Raw genomic sequence first — 15,619 nt, 5'->3', positions numbered from 1 at the left:
TCGCTGGCAGTCGGAGCAGAAAGGATCTGGTTCCCCTCTCTTGTGGTTGTGGTGTTAGCTAGCCTGAGTCTGCCTTAACTGCTGTATAAAGTCTAAATATAACTTTCGGGTTCTCTAAGGAGCTTTTTGATGGTGAGGGTAAAATTGTAGCTTTAACACACACACACACACACACACACACACACACACACACACACACACACACACACACACACACACACCACAGCTGCATTCGATTAGGCCTCGCTGTGATTCAGAACTTTGTTTACACTTCACTGCTACTCTTAGTATGAATAACATCTGTACATGTATGTGTGTGTATGTGTCGTATGTATTTCTGCAGCATGTGTTAAATACTGTAGCCTTTGGTAAAACACACACAGGAGCCTTATATTCTTTTTTCCCCCAGTCATGATGAGGGCAGGGGAGGGACCTGGAGCTCATTAAACCAAAATGGGCAGTCAAGTCTATTTTTAGCGTTTCCTCTCCCTCTGCGTCTCCATCAGCCAATCAGACGGCCCAGCGGTGATGTTATACTGCTTGATTGATGTGTGTTTTTTGGAGGCACACCCATCTGAACAGGTCCTCATTGACCTCGGTCCGGGACCAGCCCCCCCCCCCCCCCCCCCCCCCCCCGGGCTCCGGTGTTTCAGCTTTCAACAGTAGCATTGTGTGCAGAAGAAACTGGCTGCCAGGGCTCCGTCAAACATGTTGATCATCCTGTTTAGAGTGGAGCGATTGAACAATCTGTCATCGTATGACGTAGAGTCAAATAAAATGGACTTGACCTTCATTTCTCAGCATGGCTATTATGATTGACTATTTGAGCAGCGTGGAGCAAAGATTGTATTTTTTATACTTAGCTGAACTTCCAGAGATGCAGGATACACTTCACTAAGTGCTTCTGAGAGTTCATCAGTTGGGTGTACATATAACCAAAAAATGCATTTCTAATCAGTCATCAATTTATCCAGTTAAAACATTTCAAAATTAAAAAATCAAATATTCTTGCGTGTAATTATAGCTTTTGACCTTGCAGGAGCTCTTTGGCAATGAAAAGTGATAATATTGTTTCAAGATTCAATAACTTTATTTGTTTAACATGTGTTGTGGGTTGTGACACTGTGTTTTAATCTCATGTGCCCCATGTGTGTGCTGTCTGTTGTCGGATTAAGCAGTCTGGTTAGGATTTAAGAGTGTAGCTATGTGGTCCAATGTAGAGAAAAAATAAATATATATAGATGTGTTTTCCTGGTTATTTGGATCAGTTTGCTTTAATTAAAGTGCAACTGACTTGTTTGGGGTTGTTGCCTTTGTGACACCATTGAAAGTTATCTAAGGATCCCCTTTACTGTTTATCACTCACGCGCTTGTGTGCGTGCGTGCGTGCGCGCACGCACGCACGCACACAAACACATACACACACACACACACACACACACACACACACACACACACACACACACACACTTTAACAGGGTCGATTTTCTCTTTCAACAAAACTGCCCCGAGGCAAAAACAGTACCACAGTTGAATCTTGGGTCAAGTTCTTATTCAGCGTTAGTCAGTGTTCTGCCTTTTCTTTTTCTTTTTTCGTCAACCAGCAACGTCAGACATATATATATATATATATATATAGCTGTGGTTGTCAATTCACCGTACACATTCGCAACATGAAACACAAAACCAAATTTTCCTCTCGAGTTATAAGGTTTAATGTTTCTGTCGCCGTATGATGTATTGTTGATGTGCTACTGAAAGGCAGGCATGTTCAGACCTGGAGGCTCAGTCACATTACTCACAGTAGATCAGTTGGTACATTTATGTGCTGTGAGACAATAGTTCTGACTGTATCTCCAGACTGTGTGTGTTTTATTAGGGGAGCAGGCCATACTGTTTGCCATTAGGCTATCTTTGGCAGGCCTTCCACTGAGCAGCTCAACAAGGCCACACTTTTCTCCACCAACAAACCCCCCCAGCCCTGCAGACTTCCTCTGCTAGCTACTATTAACTCATAGAAATCTCATGAAATCAGTATCTATTAAAAGCTTTGCCTGAAGGAGTTGGATGCCTTTATTTCCTGTGGCGCTTGCACTGTACAATAGAGCTTCTCTGTCATCCTGGCTAGTGAAATAGGCCCAGATGTTTAACTAAACAAGTTCTGCCTTTTAATTTTAAAATGAAGATGTGATGGTCTGTTGAAATTCTACCTCGAGGAAATTACTCTAGGAACAATATTGATCTGCTAAATTTTTAATCTGTATAAATCAGTTCTTGTTAGTGTTGAATCCCCCCTAACTAAACTTGTGTTTATCATACATAACTCCACCCTAACCAATGGGGTGTGCAATCCAAAATCAACCAGCAGGATTCAGCGGAGTTTGCTGCACTCAAACTGTACAATAGACATTGATAGACAAAGACAAATTTCCACATAGGCTTTAAAGTTTTTTGTTGCTGAATTTCCGCCACATTTGTTTTTTGAGTTTTGGAGGGTACCCAAAAACAAGATCTACCCTTTATCTCTGATTTTGAGCTTCAATGAGTTTCTCTGTCTGCTTTGATTGCAGACAGTCATAATGGAGGACAGATAAACCTTGTCAGGGGTGTCTGGGTTTGTGTGTAAAACGGCACTAGATCCAGTGAGGACATCAGTGTCACACTAGACTCAGATGGAGGGACGCTGGCTGGTCAGTCTTCTCTTGACTGACTGTCCTTCTCTGCTTTCACCTGCCCTCCAGTCACTGCGGAGATCAGACCTCACACACAGGGCTAGTTGCATAACACAGATGCTATGTTTGTGTGAATGTGTGTGTTTTCAGGAGCAGCCTCATCCTGCTGGCTCAGGAGAAGGCGAAAGAGATGGCTTTGCACTAACCTAACCTCCGCATTTAGATCCACACAGTCAGCACACACGCACATGCCTAAATAGACACGCACTAGACCTCTGTGCAGCTACGTTGTCACTGAAACAACATGATTTTGTTTTTCATCAGCTGTAAAGAAAAAAAAAGATGATAAACAAATTTAGAGAGATGACTCAGAGCATTTCCTATATTGCAATGCTTGGTAAAAAAACGTCATACCTGTGCTGATCAGACAAATATTACATGCAGCATAGTGGAGCAAAAGTTGTCTGTGTGTGGCAGCAGGTGCCCTGTAGGCATGGAAAAACTCATTACAGCTGCTTGGTGGCCCCATTGGCAAGTGGATAATGGCTTCATTGTGTTTGGCTCAGTTTGTTGGTTGGTCAGGTGGCAGGAAAAGAGTTAGACAGAATTCAGTATGAAAACAACGGGCCTGCCTGGAGGCTGTCGATGTGCTGTGAAGGTGACAGGGAAAGTGGCTGTAGCAGTTGTTGCAGCAGCCCACGGCTTCTCCGCGCTGCCTCTGGGAACAAGAGGCCCATTTCAAGGGAGAGAGGAAGTGCCTGGGCGCCTCACTTCCTGTTTATGGAGTTTGTCCCAGGCGAGAGTGAGAGGGAGGGGTTGTCTGGTGCAGTCTAATTGAACGGAGAAGGTGGTGGTGAGACGGTAAGTCTTCCTCATTCACTGCCTCTCTCAGACTAAAACACACACACACGCTTGCCTGCATAGCTGTGTAATTGCGTCTGTGCTGCAGTGCCTTTGGCAGCTGTGCCCCTTCATTTGTTTCAGTTATCTACCATCTGACATGGCGCTGTTACCAAGGATAGACTGAAAAGGAAGACCAAAAAAAAAGGTACAAGGAAAGTTTTTAAGTTGCCTCCAGAGATCAACCTTATTATGTTCAGATTGTCAGATTTGACACCTGAGCACCACATCTGGATGTACGTCATATCCAGATTCATGAGTCATAACACACACATTGAACTCCCTCCCTGTGAGACTATATTCAATCAGGGAGTAGCTATGGTGAGGAGGCTGCTCGGGAGTGAGCAGAGATGCTGCAGAGTGCTGACTCCAGCAGATTCTAAGCTGACGTTTCTTACATTTATTATATTCTCTCAGAGAGCTTGCAGGCTGTCGGCCAAACATTGACTAACCTTAAATACCCCTCTTTTTTTCCGTCGGAGCTCTTCTGCCAGGTTTAGCCACGGGTTTTAGCTGCTGCATTTTTTGAGTCTTTTGTGTTGCAGGCAGATGTGCACACAGCACTAGCAGCCTCTCATCCTCCTCCTAAAGAGATGATGTCACTGCATAAGCTCATCATCCCAGGTGGGAGCCAGTTGCTCCTCTGCTCCCGGCCAATCAGAGGCTTGTTTACACCTGAGTAGAGGAGATGCACACATACTAAACTTTATAGTGTTCAGAGCTGCTGATCTCATCTCCTCATAAAAGGATCAGATTAGATTGTTCCCACCACAGCTCATCCTTTACCGTAGGATGTGATGCATCTGTTGGGGGGCGGAGGAAAATGTGAACACCAGCACTCATCAGTGAACTAATGATGTGCAGCAGCGGTGGAGGGGCATGCGTCCCTCCTTTCTCTCTCGCTGCGCCAAGGACACCTATTGATTTGACCTCTCTAGTGTCTCCTTTCTATCTGTCTCTCTTTTATTCTCCTATTGTGACAGCGGCAGCAGCTGCCTCCGCCCACTTCCTTCCCTCACTCATTGACAAACCATCTGTAGACGAGAGGCACACTTTTTGTTCGGTGCCATATGTGTTGATGAGGATGCATGAAAAAGAGGAGAAAGAGTCTGTATACACACAATGGTATTGTTTTCCATGTGTGAGGATTGGGGGGAATGTATTTCCTCTGTGCCAGTCAGTGACAAAGAGACGGACTTCACTGTGGTTTCACTGTCATCTCAGCAATGTCCTCAAGGAGCTAAACATGCGTGGCTTTGTGCAGGAATTTCCATAACATTTGCTGCCCTTTCTCTTTGTCGCCAAGCCCCCCCTCCACCCTCCCCAGTCCAGCCCTTTCCTCTCCTCTGTAGTGACCGCAAAACAGGACGTCGTCGCCGTGTCTAACCACAACAACACAGCTCTAGCTCGGCCTTTTCTCTGCGCCGAACACATACACAACTTGTTTTTCCTCCTGATTAGCCTCGAGAGACTAATATTGGCTGGCACCCCTACATGATCCGCTGTCATTGCTAATTGCCGGAAAAGTCTTTGGGTGTGACACGTCTTCAGTCTCAGAAAAAAAAAAAATTCAGCCCACGGAGTGCATTTGTTGTCACCATATGGGCTCACCATCACCACCTCTTGTTTATGAGTTGTTGCTGTTGTTGTTGTTATTGTTGTTATGGGTGGATGTCCATGAGAGGCGGTGCTGGTGGTTAAATCATGTTTCACGCCTGCCTTTCTTCCAAGAATCTTCCTCGGAGAGATCAGACTTCCTCTCTGGGAAGGAGAGGTTGTTGCTTCTTGCTGCGCACACACACACACATTCACATTATCTTAGGCACTTCGTACACCTCTAAGCCGATTAGAGGTTAGATTGCACACAGAGGCACACATGCACTTTAACAGAACTTCCTGCAGGGAGGACCGACTCGCTCATATTTTCCACCGACTTGCTTTTCTTCTTGGTCTTTTAATCTGTTGGCCTCCTTCTGTCGCAAGCATCTCTTCACCTCTTTGGGTGTGACCACTTCCTACACCTTAGTCCACACCCAGGGTTAATCAAACTCACACAATGGACCAGAGTTTCCTGACGACATCTCGTCTAGTCATCGTGGGTGGGGGGGTGAATTTCATTTTCTTTCTCCCTCTCTCTCTCTCTCTCTCTCTCTCTCTCTCTCTCTCTCTCTCTCTCTCTCTCTCTCTCTCTCTCTCTCTCTCTCTCTCTCTCTCTCTCTCTCTCTCTCTCTCTCTCTCTCTCTTTTCAAATTAGTTTTTCCTAATTGTTTTTCTAGGTAAACACCTCTGGGCACCAAAGCAGGTTTTATTTTCTTGTCTTTTCGAACTATTATTATCCCTGAGTCATCACTATTTGAATAGAACTGAATGGACAATAACAGCAGATGCTGCCTTCTTAAAATGGGTAAAATGTAATATGAGTGAGTGTATTTAATCATAGTTTTTATAAGCAGCACTTACGTGTGTGTGTGTGTGTGTGTGTGTGTGTGTGTGTGTGTGTGTGTGTGTGTGTGTGTGTGTGTGTGTGTGTGTGTGTGTGTGTGTGTGTGTGTGTGTGTGTGTGTGTGTGTGTGTGTGTGTGTGTGTGTGTGTGTGTGTGTGTGTGTGTGTAGGGAGGCACTGGCTGTACTCTGCTCTGAAAATGTCCTTGTTCTCTTTGTGTGACCGTGCGGTTGTTGTGATAAGCAGAGTGTCAGATGTGAGTTGGCTGTTTAGACACTGAGAGACCTGCTGCTATGATGACTCCACTGTTGCTGTGTGAGACAGATAGGCTACTGTACAAAACACGCTCGAGCTGATGGATACATAATGTTCGCACACTCACATCTGTGGAGAACAGCGTTAGAAACAGAGTGCGACTGTACAGGGACACGAGTGTTTTCTAAGAAGCTCACGTCATTTAGAGAGCTGATGATTCCAAGGAACTCTGACGCTGGAGGAGACGAGCAGCAGACTTAATGTTTCATCCTTAAGTTCAGTATTTGAAGGGGAAAATTAAAGATAATCAAATGTTTTTTATGCAGTCTGACCTTACTAGAAACACTCACTGTTATTGTACAGTATATTACTGGAAATGTATACTCTGGACTAAACCTTGACAAATACCTAAATTTGAACTGCAACGATTAATCAATTAGTCGACTTTGCATTTTTGACTGTTGGTGAAATGACATTTGACAATTTCACTGAGTTCTGAAAAATTTTAATCAGCCCCCCTTTTTTTTCTTGCTTTCTTTCCTACTTTCCCATATTTTATAGATAAATCCATGTTAATTTATGTACCCCAATAACCAAATGAGAAGTGTCAGCAGTTTTGTATTTGTCTGACAAATCTGTACAAACCGTGGCAATTTAAACATTTGAACTTAAATAAGTTAAGTTATTTCAGAAACAAAACATTACAAATGAACATTTTAGCTTTTTTTTTTTTTTTAGAATATCATTTAAATTGCAATTTGGCTCTTAGGCTTCTGTACTCTAAATAAAAAAGCAAAGATCTGTACAGCTTGTTTTCATTCCCCAGTAGCTCCAGTAGGGATGTCCCGATCCAGCTTTTTGCACTTCCGATCCGATACCGATATTGTAGCTTTTAGCATAGGCCGATACCGATACCGGCCGATCCAAGCATGTATTAAAGATTAAAGATATTTACTTATTTTGTTGTTATACTCATGTTGAAAAGGGTTTTACTCTTAAGAACAACTAGCCAACTTAATTAGGTTAGTTTGAATAATCCACAATGGTTGGTAATGACAACCTGTTTATTCTTAACAGGGTTAAATAAACACAAAATAGACAAAATAATAAATAGTCAATTAACGACACAAACTGAATTGGCATCAGTGCTCTGCTCTTGAACAACAAGAGTGTAAACCAAGGCTTAAAAAGCCATCAGTGCAAACAATATTGTAAACTGTATTAAAAAAGCAAAACACACAAAAAAGCTGAGTAGAAAATAAATAGTGGGATGCTGGACAGGTCGCTAGGTGTGCTGAAAAACGCGGACCGGATTTGGGGGGAAAAGCTGAAAAAACTGGAATGGATTACCTACATAGGTGCGCTGGAAAACACGGACCGGAGTTTTGAAAACAAACTGGATCGGGAGTCCGGATCAGGATTTTCCCGTGCAGGCCGATCCGATATTGATATACATTTTTTTGCTAATATCGGCGGCCGATCCGATCCAAATATCGGATCGGGACATCCCTAAGCTCCAGCTCAGAGACTTTAGACCTGGTCAGTTCATTCCATGTACTCAGGGTTAAAGAGCAATCGAGTTATCGGTCAAGACAAAACAACAAATCAAAAGGCAGCAATGCTGTTCGCTCACATGCCAGACAGTCTGGTGGAGTTGTGCTCCATGTCTGGTGAAGCAGGAAATGGAGACCTTTCCCCCGGGAACGGTGGTCCCCCAAAACCTCTCCTTTCATCTGTCATCTCCGATTGTTATTGTTTGCAGCTCTTCAGAGAATGTGGACTGGCTGAGTTATGTAATATACCTACAAACAGACCAACTCATGTTAAGAAGCCGACTAATGCAATTTGTATCCTCGAGGCAATGTGTTGATCTTATCGGGGTTTTTAAAAATCATTATCGTTTCTGCTGACGTGATGATCTCTTTGGTTTAGATTCAGGGTGACGATTTTAACATTTTTCACATAGTTGCCTCATTTCATCAGCCACGCTCCGTAAAGCTCGAGAGGGATATGTAGAATATGCCGACACAGTCACTTGAGTGGAGCTGCCTTCTCAACATCAATCTGTCACTCATTCCCCTCCCCTTGTGAAGTTCGGTTCTTCTCGCTTAAGTTTCCTCTATAAAGGAACATTCTGTACATTTTAGTCAGCTCTTAATGTGCACATCTTGGTCTGTTCTGGGAACCGTAATAGGTTACATGCATTCACATTCCCCTCGGTAGTGAGTCTGTGACTAAACGCCCTCACTTAGGAGTTAATGAGCTGGATCGGACAGGCATGCACAGCCTCGGAGCAGAAAAAAGAAAGTCACCCGAATTCTGTGCCTGAAACCCACACCCTCCTCTTTATCTCTGCATCATTTGCTTTTAAGACTCACTAACAGTCCATCCGAGCTGTTTTTGTGCACTTTTGGTTGTGTCCCATCTCACAGAGAGCCCCTGTAGCAACTTAACTGTGCTGTCACCTATGTTGTAGCGTGAGTGTTGGCTGTGTGGGGCGGCCCGCTGGAGTTGTACAGTGCGAGTGTTTTTACATTCTGTCAGTCTGGTTTTGTTGTTTTTTTTCTGGGGTTTTTTCTACTCAGGACCATGAAAAGAGACTCTGTTCACCCTGAAGCCCCATCATGCTCCACCCCACACACATCCTGTGCAAACATGGGCACAACCCCAACCCTTTTTCCCACCACCTCCTCTTCTCTTCCTCCATCTATCCCCGTATTCCATGACGCTCTTTCTCCTCCATCCAGCCCCGCTCCACCTCTTTCTCTACCACTCTCACACACACACTGCTTCTTGTGCTCCTGGGCAAACAGTAGTATGTGTTTGACTGCAGTCGCTCCCCCTTTTTCTCCTTGCGCCTCTCCTTTACGTCACATACTCCCCTTTTCTTGCCCCCAAACCACACATCTCCTTGTTCAGTGTTTTTTTTTTCACTCTTTACATCCTCTTTATGTTCCACCAGTAGTAGAAAGTAACTCATTACGGTTTGCAGTCTTCAAAGGATGCATCCGTCTGTAGCGTCAGCATAATCCTGGCTCAGTTTCAAGTGTCACAAAATACACACACATATACACACACACACACACACACACACACACACACACACACACACACACACACACACACACACGTCTTCTAGCATCCACACCCTTATCATAAAAATAGTAATGGAAAAGCAGAATGGAAAACGGTAGCTGTGAGGTTGTAAGTTTCAGACAATGTCTGCACTCAGGGGCCTCATCCAAAGGTGGGGGAGTGGGGGGTGGGGTACTGTACACGGAGATGTGTCCTATTCTTTGCTTTCTTTTTTCTCAATGGCACAAAAGACAACAGAGCTCTGATTGTCTTCACACTTGCTGCTTTTCAGTTATCAAAGGCTTTTATAGTTGACTTCACTTAATTGATCTGAAAACTGAGCACACCTACATATAGTGCCAGCAGGTGGCAGTGCTGCTCTCACACCTTAGTGTGTGTGTGTGTGTGTGTGTGTGTGTGTGTGTGTGTGTGTGTGTGTGTGTGTGTGTGTGTGTGTGTGTGTGTGTGTGTGTGTGTGTGTGTGTGTGTGTGTGTGTGTGTGTGTGTGTGTGCATTAAAGAAGGAATGTTTCTCTCTCACATGCCCTGCTCTACAGCCAAACCACCCCTACGCACTGCTCTGTTACATTGGAAGCGTAATCTGTAGGTAATGTTTTGGTTTGGTTCAGAAATGTTCTGAATTTTATCTGCAGTCGGGAATGTCAGCAGATCAGCAAATTTAGAGAGTGTGTGTGTGTGTGTGTATCAGTGCCAAGGTTATCATATTCTTCCCAGGAAAAGCTACATTCTTTTCCTTTCTGAGCTTTATTAGAGTTCTGGGAAGACGTGTGGTCTATGGGAACCTTTTCTGTTTCCTCCAGCAGAGCACAAAGTGTAACACATTTATTTTTATGTGCAAGTCTAATAACTCATATAGCTATCAGCCCCAATATTATTTACACAGAATATGAGCTGTACTCAAATGTACCTCTCTTTCTACCTCAAAGTGGTGAGCTCCTTTGCTCCTCTGTTATATGATGTCCTGTAAGTCATTGCAGTCATTATCAGAGCACAGTGCTCCCACTTTCTCACACTGTCTTTGTGCCTCAGACTCTTTCTCATGTGATAAATCTCATGACACTGATGGAGCGACCCCGCCACAGACATGCAGCCATTAGCAGGACAGAGAGCCTCATTACCATTGGCCTTCTACCTGCAGGCCTGAGGACAGAGTCACATTCTGGCCTTGCTGTGAGCACCTGTGATGCGTTGGCATGTCACAGGTCGTTATACAGGTCGGCTAACTCACCTGCCTGTCTCCCACTGTCACCGCTAATCTGTAACCTTGACGTCTCTGACAGGTCACTGACAATTATATCATTGCTGACCTTGCACCTGAGCCTCCGGGCTCACGGGTACATGACCGTGTATCTGTTTGTTTGTGTGTGTGTGTATGTGCATGAGTGCATGTGTGTGTGCTTGCACTTACACTTGACAGACAGGTGTTGGACTGCCCAGGTGGCGAATTATGGAATAGATAGAGACTCTCCCCTGTAAAGGAATGTAGGGAGGAGGAGTGCAGCGGGCGGCTAGTGCATGCTGTGACAACCTCCCACTCTGAGCCAAACTCTTTTACTCCTCTCCAAGTTCTGCTATTAAACTCATTCACTCTCCTTATTCTGTTCTCTTTTTTACTTCTCTACTCCTCCGCTGCCCTCTCTTCACCTCTTTTAACTTAATTAACTGGGCTAACTCCCTCGTTCTCACTTCCTTCCTCCTTGTCCGTTGCCTTCTCCCATTTAATCCCTTTCTCCTCTTCATATTTGAGCCTGGCCCATTCCCACTGATATGATAGCGGTTAATCTGTAGCAGTATCCACGGAGATGGTGATGTATAAAAGTCTGGAACACCAATCTGGTATTTCTGTCTTCCATCTTGCTAAAGCCCTCTCTTCCTTCAGTCATAAACCAGTCAGAACATGGCCTCCCATCTTTCAAACATACTTGGCTACTCTTTGCTAGCTGTCTTTTCTGAAACCGCTCCAGTGCCAGGAAGTATGCAGAAACATTTATACCATTTCGAAATCCAAACTGTCTTGACCCTTAATTGGATTATGAATCCATTGGCAATTAGGCAGTATTTCTGCTTTTGTGCCATTGCTTCTGTTAAATGAAGCTTAATGTTGAACTCTAATGTTTGCTCTTGAAGTGCACATCTCCCTCCCGAACAAGATAAGCCAGCTCAAACCAAACTGAGAGCTTCACCCCTTCCATCTCCTGCTCTTGACCTCCATTAGTTCATGTTTCATGTTGCTCCTTCTACTCAGCTCTCCTCATCTCTTCTTTGTTTAGCCATGATGTGTGTGCAGAGAGCGATGGCATGTGTTTGCATGCAGCCCTTCCCCGACAGGAATGCAGAGCAAAGGAGAGATAAAGCCAGTGAGAAAAAGAGTGCAGAGGCAAAGAGAGAAAGAGATGGAGGCCTTCGAGGCCTTAAAGGGAGAATTCACTGCTGTGAATTTGATGATTTCTTAAAACTAGGCTACCTATGATGTAGAAATGTGCAATTATTTTTCATATTGGTGCCTTATGACTAGAGAAAACTGAGAAAAGGGCCCCATATTGCTCTTAAAGGGGAATACTACAACAACCAGAATGTATTACGTGCATCCTGTTCAATCAAACTGTCTGAATGTACTGACATTGTGTTTACAGCCAGCAGAGCAGCCATTTAGCAAAGACTGAGCAGCGTGTTATCTCTTTAATGAGACTTATTTCCATTTACAAAGCCTTTTTTCTTCATTGTGTCTGGATATATCGTACCAGTGTGTGCTGGAGTCAGATACGTTGATCATTTCAAACTTACCGAGAGCTGCACGGCTGCACGCCAGGGTTCCGAACTGTTATTGATGTCATCATGAGCTTTGGGAAACAGTGATCAACATTTTCTAACCATTTATGGACATTTCATTGACAAAAGGAGTAATCGAGTCAACCAATCATAAAAATAATCATTAGTTGACTCTTGCTCCCTTGCTACTTTGTTGAGCTTGAAAGCTGACCCAGGTTTTGTTCACATATGCACCTACAGACCAAAGTATTGTATAAGTTGAGGTTAAAGGGTTGATGTTGCCTCTGGGACACTGATTTGTGTGTTCTAGTTTGTGTTACAGTTTCTATGTTTAAATAACGGAATATAGACATTTGATTTCTTTTTTTTTTTCTTTTTTAAGAGAAGTAGTTACAGGCGAATGATATATTTTAGTTATATTTACATTTTTCTCGCCCGAGGCAGCAAACACAGAACTTTTATCTGATGAGGATGTCGGTATTGCAGTCAGGTCGCTGGGTTCAGTATGCGGAGTGTCTCCTGGCCCTGCTGACCTTTATCTGGGCCTATAGAAAACCCCTGGGCACTAAAGGCCTTCAGTCGGCACTGTTTTCTCTGGCTAAGACCTTACCTAAACACACTACACCCTCCCACACACCCAGAACGCAACACCCAACCGTAGGTCTTACAGAGCAACTTGGGACTGCTCGGGTTTTTATTTATTCATTTAGTTTTTAACGTGGTTGGGCACCAGACCCGTCCGTCACTTTGATCCAAGCCATGATTGGCTGGAGATTCACTTTGGCTGGGTCGGGACTGAGCTGTTGCCAAGCCCCAAGGGCGCATCTGCTGTGGTTGTGACTCATCAACTGCTGGCCTGGAATCAGTGTTTTCTTTGTCTCAAAAAAGGTGGAATGTCCGCTGACTTTCAGACCCAACCTGTTGGCCCAGCCGTGGGGCACGCTTTGCCTACAATATCCCACTCATTTAAATATGTTTTTTTAATATAGTTTTATATATCCATCATTGTTGTCTCATATTAATAGATGGCGAAATATTCCAGTTTAACATATCAATGTGACACATATCTTTCAACAGGACCAACTCCCAGCTGGTTTTATGACGTCAATGCTATTATGATTTAAATCACTTACATTTTTCCCCCCATCATTGCCTTTGTTGTCCTTGTTATCAGTTGGGCCGATCAGTTATTGTTGTTGATGTCATTTCTTCACTATCAGATTAAAGCTCAACACATTCATGTGTCATGAGGTCGGTGATATCACAGTGTTTCCATAAACCGCCTTTATTTTTCTCCTCCCCTATTTTTTTTAAACGAGCGATGTCTTTTCTAATTAAATCTGAGGCTTCCTTTGCTGTCTGTGTCTCTTGGGTGGTTGTCTTTTGATGAGGTTTGCATACTTAAAGCAGCTTGTTACTGCTGATAAAAGGCAGACTACAAGTGGTGCAAAGTTTCCCTTTTCTTTATTTATAATTAAAGATATACATAATTCTATCAAAACTCTTATGTAACACTTTCATAGAAATTCCAAGTATGTCTCACTGAAAAAATAAATTAGTACTCTATGTAATCAAACGTTGGCTGTTATAACTTGTATCTGTCTGCCAGTCATTTATTACAGCACACATACTTTTCTATTTACGGCTGCCTGTGAAAGGTTGGGTACACGTCCGTGCCAATAATCCATGCTTCCAAGCAACATCTGGTTTAGTTAGAGCAGGTGGCATATGAGTGACTCCATGTCTTGTCTGCTCAGCGGGAAGGAAGGTGATAATGACGTCAGCGGAGAAGAAAGATCAAACCTCTGTCCGCCAGACGATGGAATGTGGCCGTTTCCATCCACGTCAGACGTTGCACAAAACCTCACTGAGGGGTCCGGTTTGTGTAGCGGCACCATGTCTGCCTCCACCTGCTCTGAGTACAGGTGTGACTACATATTGCCATTTTGATCAAATAAAAATGCTGCTTCAAGTCAAAAGCCACCTGCTCTTCACGCCTGATTCATTAAAGCACTTTGTCCAGACTAACTCAGCAGTGAACCCTGGCCAGGCCCCAGTGATCCTGAATGGATGCCTTCTATTTTCGGTGACCACACGGATCCAATAGTTAGAAGTAAATTAATGGAAAATTCCCTGAGCACGGGATTTCCATTACAGCAGCAAACTACCTTCCATTGGGTGGTCACAAGTAGCCTGAGTATTGGATGTGTCCAATAAAAACAATATTACATTGTAGTTATCACATAATTGTTAATATATAGTCTTATGATATAGTATACTATATTTAGGGAAGGGTATAATTTCACATGTGTTGCTGTTGATACCACAGACACCAAAATGATCTCAAAAGTGAAATTTTGTCTAAACACACGCAGCTGTATAAAAGCTGTGATGTTTGTCTAAAAATGGCAAAATATTGAGTTAAATCAGGAATTATTTGATATAAGAATACTTAAGACCACAGAGCCGACCAGACATTCAAAAGTCAGTTTTCATGGGTTTTAATGTTCTGTTGTATAAATTTGGTTTAAAAAGTAGATTTTGGATACTCAACACAGCAACCCCCACCCCCCCACTACAAACCACCCAAACACCTGGTAACGGGTCTTTGTATCCCCTCCCCAGCATGATCTCGCACCTGCTTACACAGTCCCTGATGAAGTCGCTCACACATTTGTATACACACACACACACACACACACACACACACACACACAGAGAGAGAGAGACAGAGCACATCCCCCCTCCCTCTCTTAGCTGCACTGTTCTCTGTATTCTTTATGGGCCTGGCCAGGCAGGCTGAAGCTATATTTAGCGCCAGGGTAAAAGTCAGTGCCCTGTTCTGGTCACACTCCCCTCTCCCCTGCTCCTCACCAGCGCTACCACAGCAGGAGCCACTCACAGGGGCCCCTGGATCACCCAGCTCCACCCCCCTAACCCCAGCCCAGTGTTCTCTGTGCTGGGAGAAGCATGTACCCCCAGTACAGTAAGCAGGAAGCCAGTCAGTCATGCAGGATGAGGGTGCAGAGAGGCGCCTGTCAGACCCTCTGTCCCTTTGATTCTTTCAGATAGTTTTATTAGATTACATAGGGGCTTTTAAACATAAACAAACAGCGCCTCAGAGGGTCCAACAGTCCACAGTAAGCATGCTCCATGGGCATGTCTACAGACACTACACACACTTTTGGACACCCAAATGCCACACTCCCATACATACACATATAAGCATATACCCTTACTATCTCTTTTATCTCCCTGTTCTGGACTACTTGCACCCACCCACATACAAGAGGTGCACATAGCTCCAGCGATCCCCATAGATTAGTCTGTCTTTGTGTGTGTGTGTGTCCATTCTACAGCAGCCAGCTGGTCCAGGTTTTTCTTACTTCTGCAGCTGCGCCATGGCCCACAAGTTTTGTCAGAGGAGACAGAGAGGAAAAACAGACTTGTTGAAGAGAAGGGGCGACAATGAGAGGGAGAGTTGAG

At 44.0% G+C, this 15,619-nt stretch overlaps 1 protein-coding gene across 3 annotated transcripts in view; it reads left to right on the top strand.

The window, feature by feature from the left end:
- The window catches only part of mob2a (MOB kinase activator 2a), a 108,337-nt gene that overhangs the window by 27,358 nt on the left and 65,360 nt on the right, over positions 1-15,619 (top strand). The window lies entirely within an intron of this gene.

The sequence above is a fragment of the Scomber scombrus genome, chromosome 6, assembly GCF_963691925.1.
Source record: "Scomber scombrus chromosome 6, fScoSco1.1, whole genome shotgun sequence".
In the NCBI taxonomy this organism is placed as follows: Eukaryota; Metazoa; Chordata; class Actinopteri; order Scombriformes; family Scombridae; genus Scomber; species Scomber scombrus.
The sequence above is the reverse complement of the archived record's forward strand: the minus strand, read 5'-3'. Positions and strand labels throughout refer to the sequence as shown.